The sequence below is a fragment of the Rutidosis leptorrhynchoides genome, chromosome 3 (genome assembly GCF_046630445.1).
Source record: "Rutidosis leptorrhynchoides isolate AG116_Rl617_1_P2 chromosome 3, CSIRO_AGI_Rlap_v1, whole genome shotgun sequence".
Taxonomy (NCBI): domain Eukaryota; kingdom Viridiplantae; phylum Streptophyta; class Magnoliopsida; order Asterales; family Asteraceae; genus Rutidosis; species Rutidosis leptorrhynchoides.
The window spans coordinates 426,876,681-426,885,584 of NC_092335.1; the positions used below are offsets into that span (position 1 = coordinate 426,876,681).

The window sequence follows — 8,904 nt, forward strand, 5'->3', positions numbered from 1 at the left end:
TAACCCTCTTGAACCAGGAGTATGGTACAATGACGGTAGCGAATCTGACCGGCTAGCTGGTGAACTTGACTGGTTACCAGAATCGATGGTCGGGTTTGGCGTGTAAGATTCCAACTTCATCTGCAGCGACAATAATCAAAACCACAAGTTAGAGAAAAATTTATAACTAGGGTTACATTATGCAAAAGCGTAAGAGTATGAGATATACCTTTTTTGAGTATTGGCAGATAAGATGAACAGGGAAAATTGTTTTGAAAAGGAAAAAGATAGTGAGATGCGAAAAAGCCAAAAGGCTATTTATAGAGTAAATATGAGAGTCAAAAGGCAACGCGGGTATAATGATAGCCGTACACGTGTATCAATCTCAAGTTAATTACCTTGTTAAGAGGTCCGGTGCACGTTAGCATCAACAGGCAGTTGCATAATTACAATCATTACCTTTTCGGTAAACAATGACAGTTGTCACCTCGGGTGCAGGAATTGCAGCCGAAAAGACATGTTGGTGACTGCACGCATACATTGCATTTAATGCTAATACAGTATCCGGTTACGCAAATATATTTAAATAACCTCAGAAGCTATCCGGTTACATTTGAAATCCAACTAGGATTTATATTGGCACTATTAAGCATGCTTATCTTGTTTAAAGGTGTTGTTAAGGTTCATTGTGTATAAATTTTTTCTTACTAGTTCGACATCATACACTATATTTCATTGTATATAACATCGAACTGGGGGGGACTTAATGATACGCATATCCGCATGGATGTGCATCCAAAGCACTTAATCGCACACAAAGGCATACGTTACGGGTATAGTCGCACCCTATGCGCCTATACCATCTGATGCGAGTTTTGTATACTTGCATAAGGGTCCGGTACATTCTAGAAGAATGTACGGTATAATCAATTCGGATTCTTTTCCTTAAATAACGAAAGTTAGTTGGGATAAGATTGCATTTAATTAGGGAAGAGATTCTACCGAAACCCTAATTCGTGAGCCTATAAATACATAGCTCAAAAACCCTAAAGACAAACACATTCACTTGTTTACTCATACGTAAACCACAGCATACAAATCTCTATCGTACGAACAAAGCTTCATACGATCTATAAAGACTTTCAGGTATGTATCGAACTATAAAACCTTCATGTCTTTTGGCCACTCAACCTCGTATGCTAGGTTGTTGGTGGACTCTCAAATCGGCCACCTTGTCGAAATCAAAACGATACCGATATGGGTTATCCGCGACTAAGCGTCGGAGGTTCGAATGTTGTTAGTCCTTAAACCTCTTTATGCACTCAAGCGTAGGTTCACCTTGACCCCGTGAAAATATGCTTGATCAGGCAACTACTTCAGTTGTGTTTGTTATTGATCTAAACCATCAATATCACTTTGCATTGAGATTTTAAAGGATACTATGAAAGGAGACCGTCATAACATTTGTGTTTTTGTCTGGTAAATGTTTTGTAGATAGTAAACAAAGTGATAATGCACAAATAGATCATATGTTCTCATATATGTTCTCAATCGCAAGGGGTAATATTTATTATTTGCAAATGATGAAAGAGGGTAATAAAGTACAAAGTCGTGGATTGTTATACACGTGTATTGCGTAATAAACAATAATAATGTTTAAACAATATAATGTCATTTGATGAAAATGGGGTAGTTGGCAATATTGATCCATAATTCATATCTCTTGTGTTATACTTGGCCATGGCTAATAGTTATTTTATCTGACAGTTGTTTAGAGGTGGCAAAATGGGTCAGATGACGGGTCCAAACAATGTCGACTGAAACTTGACATTTTTTTACTATAAATTTAGTGACCCATTAACGCATTTCTAATAAATGATAATTGCCTCGATCATGATTACAAAACCGATAATCATATTGTAATAATCTGACCATTTGCCTAGAGTTTAGAAGTTTATTGCTTTAATATTTTAGACTTCGCAATATTTTTTGACCCTACGCTTACACTAACTTTTTTTATTCGACTCATTTGACCATTTTAATTAAAAAGCCTACTCATATCTACCAAATTATAAGTAAATGGGCTAATAATATAATGAACGTGATTTAGTTTGATTATAGAATTACTTGAACAATTCTCGCTATAACAACACTTATTTATCATGTATGGGTAATAGATATAAATTGATAATACTGACATTCGTTATATGGTTTACAGTTTAGATTGAGCTACCCAGTATAACTTTATAATTAGTTAAACAACTTCTTTCCAATATATTTTTACGTTGCCATGTGACTTTATTGATTGGCCTTAAACTTTGTCTTTGGATGCTACCATGTCCATATCTGATTTCTCACACGAATAAAATGAATACCTTATATATAAATATTGTTCTTGACAATGTTACTTGATCTAAATATGGTGGCATGATCTAAATACCGATCTTATTCCTGAAAATGAGGCTGCTTCTAATCTATATGTTTCATCTATTCCAGCCAGCGAGAAAAGAAGAGTAGTGCTTCCTAGCACATGACACAAAATAAGACCACCCGTTTAATCTAATAGGGAATCGGTTTAATCATCAGGTAAGAATCTTTTTAGTTATGTTGATCATAGCTTTCCTTACAGTTATAAGTTTATTATTTTAGTTGGTATGAAAGAAATGTTAAAAACCAAGATAATCAAATGCACTATAACTTGTATTTGTTCAGCTACATATGTGCCTCAGAAAGTCAGGTTATCAATTGCAACATGTTGAATTAATATTAATATTAATTAATATTATTAATATTAATATTAATATTAATATTAATACTAATACTTACACACTAAAAGCTATGGCGGTTTCTGTCGTTTCAATTATATCAGATTGTCGTTTTGAGTTTTAGTTCACATTACAAATGGTCCCTCAACTTCGGCTATATTTACACAACGGCTCCTGAAGTTTACACTTTTTCAGGGGTAAAAAGTGTAAATATATAATTTTATTAAAATAAAAGAAACTAATTCCACCCGAATTTATAGCGGGCCCTATCTTCTTGCTCGGTGCGAGTTAAATTTTTCAAAAACCACCGTTCAACTCGAAAAAATCTTACGAACCCAACATAACTAACTATACGCGAAACGGACACTTTTTAAAAAATGCTAAACACAACGACAGCCCGTATCTTTCTATTCGCCGCGAGTTAAATTTTTCCGACAGCAGCATTACGCTTGAAAAAATTTATTGAACAAAACAAAACAAACTACGTTCGAAACGGATACTTTTTAAAAAACGATTAACACAACGACATCCAAAACGGCGCTTAACACATGGGCCGTGTTCCCCTCTATAAATACACAACGCTACGTTAAAGATGAATACGCAGGCCGAAAGCCCCTGCCGTAACGCGCGGGCCGGTCCGGACTAGTTTAAACCAATGTTATGTCTAAAATTAACTTTTCATTTATAGGATACAATGTTTCCCGGGTCATCAGGATCTTACGGGCAATTTATATGTAGCTATAAGTGGATTATTTTTATGATCTAAAGGCAATTTGGATGTAGCTATAAGTGGATAATTTTTATGTTCTAAATCTGTGCTATGGATCCTTCGGCAACTACAAAAGACGTTCAATTGCGTACTTAATTTATAACACACACTTTGTATCAACATTAATGTATTAGTATACTAAAATTTTAAGCCACCGTGTAACGCACGGGTTATTAAAGCTAGTTAATATATATAAGAAATAAAAGTGTTAGATAATTATTTATGTTATTAATAATTATTTAGCCGTTATAACTTATGAATACATTGTTTAATATTATTTATATTTGTTTAAGTATTAGTTCGTATAACTTATGATTATATTGTTTATATTATATTATTTTTCATTAATAAAAATAAAACTAAAATTGCGATCTCGTCTTTGCCCCTTTTCGAATCTGTTCAATAGTAGCATCATCACCATCATCAGTAATTGGTGTGTAATGCTACTAAAAAAGAAGTGCATCTTCTTTTGCCATCTCCGAAAAAAAATTCTCTCAAACTTTGCAAGTTTGGAGAAATTCGCCGTCATGTGTTTCATCGTAGCTGCCATTATTATTACAGATAATTACTTTCGATTGTTGGGGGTTTTTAATAATTCTTGTAGGGTAAAATAATCGATAGCCAGCTATAACAGTAAATCATGGTATCACTTTTCGAAAGTAATTATTCGACTCTAATTACATGGGTTATACGAATATCACTTTCGGATAAGACAGAGATGATGTTCTTAGTTTTTGGTGAAAACCATAACCCTTTTGCTAAAGAGTGTCTTATGTTTCGTATCTCTTTCTCATGTACAAAATTCTCTTACATAGACAACCATAATTATGAGAGAAGGTTATTAGAAATAATTTGTTCCATAATTATAGTCAAAGAGGTCACAAGAATTATGCTTTTTGAAAGGACCCGTTCATATACATTATAAACGATTCACAATAGTTGATTACATCGCGAGGTACTTGACCTCTATATGATTCATTTTACAAACATTGCATTCGTTTTTAAAAGACAAACTTTCATTTACATCGAAAGTTGACGACATGCATACCATTTCATAATATATCCAACTATAATTGACTTAATAATATTCTTGATGAACTCAACGACTCGAATACAACGTCTTTTGAAATATGTCATGAATGACTCCAAGTAATGTCTCTAAAATGAGCAAATGCACAGCGGAAGATTTCTTTCATACCTGAGAATAAACATCCTTTAAAGTGTCAACCAAAAGGTTGGTGAGTTCATTAGTTTATCATAATCGATCATTTTTATCATTTTAATAGACCACAAGAATTTCATTTCCATTTCTCATAAATATACGTCACATGCATAGAGACAAAAATCATTCATATGGATTGAACACCTGGTAACCGACATTAACAAAATGCATATAAGAATATCCCCTATCATTCCGGGAAATCCTTCGGACATGGTAAAAACGAATTCGAAGTACTAAAGCATCCGGTACTTTGGATGGGGTTCGTTAGGCCCAATAGATCTATCTTTAGGATTCGAGTCAATTAGGCGTGCACTAATTCTCAAAATTAGTGATGTTCCCTAATTCTTAGGCTACCAAGCAAAAAGGGGCATATTCGGCTTCGATCATTCAACCATATAATGTAGTTTCGATTACTTGTGTCTATTTCGTAAAACATTTATAAAAATTGCGCATGTATTCTCAGCCCAAAAATATAAAGGGTAAAAAGGTAAATGAAACTCACCATACTGTATTTCGTAGTAAAAATACATATGACGTCATTGAACAAGTGCAAGGTTGGCCTCGAATTCACGAACCTATATCGAGTATATATATTAACACATATTATTGTAATCGAACAAATTTATATATTATCATTGGTGATATAATTGTTATATTAATTAATTATATGTCTTATTAATAAATTAATTATATATATATATATATATATATATATATATATATATATATATATATATATATATATATATATATACATTTTAAATGAAAATTTTATTATTTGTTAAAATAATAATATAGTTAGGTTATGTATTAAATATATTTGTATATAACTAATATTTACTTGTTTTAATATTAATAATAGGAATAATATTAATAATAATTATACTTATAATAATAATAATGATAGTACTAATAAAAATGTTACTATTGATAATAAAAATGATACTAATAATAAAATATATAAAATTTTAATAATGATAGTAATAATAATAAAATAAAAAGGTTGTATTATTTTTAAAATAAAAATACTAACCTTGATAAAAATTCTTAATACTAATAATACTTAATAATAATACTTGTTAATAAATATAGTAATGTTAATAATAGTAATAATAATAATAATGATAATAATAATTATAAAAATGATAATAATAATAATAATAATAATGTTAATGATAATAATAATAAAATGTATTATTTTTATAATAATAATAATTATAATAATAATGATAATAATGATAATATTAATAACAACAATAATAATAATAATAATAATAATAATAATAATAATAATAATAATAATAATAATAATAATCATAATAATAATAATTCTAATAATATCAATAATAATAATAATAATAATCATATTAATAAAAATAATAATACTTTTAATAATAATAATAATAATAATAATAATAATAATAATAATAATAATAATAATAAATAAATAAATAAATAAATAAAAAAGTACAACCTTTGAAGAAAGGAGCTCTAAAAATAAAACACCACTGTCCAGGCTCGAACTCATGACCTCTCAGTTACACACAACACCTTTAACCATCTGTTCTAACTTGCTTTTCTGCTACAATTCATGAACTAAAACATATAACCCATCTATCTGTCCGTTTTTATTTTCCTAATCTCATCATCATCATCATCATCATCATCATCATCATCGAATTAATATTAGGGATTTATCATTATGATTCCATGTTCTCTTCAACATTGTAATCATAGTATCATCATCTAACGTACATCAGTGTATTAAGATCCAATCAATTAGAAAACCCTCGTCCGTTTTAATTTCCCCAACGATTCTTACTCACCAACTCTTACGACACTACCAATCTATGTAAACATATCGGCCCACATGGAGACTGGATCACCTCAGCTCAACTAGTTTCCCAAGCCCATTTCCTAATTAATGGCCCAATAGTTTACTCCTATTATCAGTCCAGTTAACTAATAACGACCCATTACTAATTCAATTAGGTATCGTGCATATGCATACAGCTGTAAAGTTGAACTTTTATGTGGGGTTCGAGCAGGTATTAAGAATTTGGAACGCATAACATCTCAATTATTATATCTACCATCACTATCTGCTTTCTTTCATAACAACTTTAATCATTATCAATTATCATGGTGGTTTAACAAAAAGTGCTGGTTGAACCGAATAACAAGGATCAGTGTGTCCATGATCATTGGAATAAATCAAGTAGGAGTATCCAAGAAACAAGGTGTTTGAATAAATAGAAAGTAAAAAAACTATAGCAGGTGGCGATGATGATTTGTTATGGAGGTTTCTGCGGTGGTTTTAAGTCAACATGGAAACAAAAATTCGTGAGTAAAGAAGATGGTTTGCAGCGTGAAACATACCATACAAAAGTAAGATAAAGAAAGAAAAAAAATATATAATAACGATGGTGTGATTGGTGGTTTAAGATGGCGCCGGGTTGCAGCAATTCGATTAGTCTTTAATGGTTTTTGTTGTGATTTCTCATGTCAGAAACAAAGAAAGAAGGCAGTAATTGTTATGGTGTTTTGGTTTTGTGATGGAGGTGTGTGTTGACTTGCCATAGAAACAGAAACAATATGATATTTCAGCTTGTTCGTTTAGTAGTTTTGTTGTGACTATTTTAGTGGAGTTTTTGTAGAGTTCGAATAAACAGAAGAAGAGAAAGAAGAGAAAATAATAATAATAATAACCTTGTAGCACTAGCAATTAGCAGGTGCAGTCGTAGTAACGAAACATATGGGGTGTTTGAACAGAAAAGAAGACCATAGCAGCAATAAAAAAACGGTTTTGGGTTTGGTTTTATATGGTTTTCGATTTGGGTTTGCTCATGAAATACCAATCAGAAACTGTTTTGAGTTCTTGGTGGGTTAAGGGTGATGGAAATGAAGTAGTGTTCGGTTTCAAGTGGTGGTGATGGTTGATCGATTTACAATCGAAACCATAATAGCTTGTTGATGAATGATGAGCCGGAGGTGATCAAGGTGTTATGGTGATCGTTGGGTAGCAAGGAAGAAGAATCATAGGTACTAATGGTTTTCATGTAATAATCGTGTAAGCATATATGTATATAATGTAAATGTAAATGTAAGCTTGTTGGTGACAGTTGTACTCCTATAATATGCACATGTATATGTTTAATAGATAGAAGTTAGATAGTGGGAGATAGATAGTGGAGACATAGTACAATGATTCAACTCCCGTGAATATTAATTGATTTTAGTTATGATTATGAAACTAGAAAGTGATGGTGGCTTTTATTAATTGACTTATTTGTGTGTGTCGACAAGAGAATCAAAAGTAAAACAGGGAATCGGGAAAAAAATAAAGTTGAAGTGGATGTCTAATAGCATTTGTGTTTTAACGATTGTCTTGAAGTAGTTAAAGGTTTGATTCCAGGCAGGAAAACAAAAATGGATACAGTTGATAGGGAACTTAAACGGATTCATGATATTAATTAAGTTCATATATAATATTAATCATTAATAAATATAATCATATATTAATAATAACCAAAATATTAATAATATTAATAATAGAAGTAATAATATAATCATAATATCAAAATACTAATAATAATAAGAATAATCATAAAATTATTAATCATAATAATAATTTTAATTATAAATAATAATTTTTAGTAATAATAATAATAATAATAATAATAATAATAATAATAATAATAATAACTAAAATTAAAATTTACTACTAATTATAATAATAGTGATATTAATAATAATATAACAATTTAATGTTTCCAATTCTTATATATATATATATATATATATATATATATATATATATATATATATATATATATATATATATATATATATATATATATATATATATATATATATATATATATGCGTCTATTTACAAATAGTTGTTCGTGAATCGTCGGAGATAGTCGAAAGTTAAATGAATATTTGAAACAGTTCAAAATTTTTGAAACTCAACATTTACAAACTTTGCTTATCGTGTCGGAAACATATAAAGATTTAGTTTATATTTGGTCGGGAAATTTTCGGGTCGTCACTGTACCTACCCGTTAAAGAAATTTCGTCCCCGAAATTTGATCGAGGTTGTCATGGCTAACAATAAGAATGTTTTCATGACAATTATGAGTTGATAGATAGAGTTTTATTACCAT

The 8,904-nt window shown here is 30.2% G+C and overlaps 1 long non-coding RNA gene across 3 annotated transcripts in view; it reads left to right on the forward strand.

The window, feature by feature from the left end:
* Positions 1–1,463, forward strand: part of LOC139897848 (uncharacterized) — a 34,154-nt gene extending 32,691 nt beyond the window's left edge. For all 3 annotated transcript variants that reach the window (XR_011776813.1, XR_011776812.1, XR_011776814.1), the window contains one exon: positions 1,347–1,463. This is a non-coding gene — a long non-coding RNA (uncharacterized lncRNA). The remainder of the gene's footprint in view (positions 1–1,346) is intronic.
* The last annotated feature ends 7,441 nt before the right edge of the window (positions 1,464–8,904 follow it).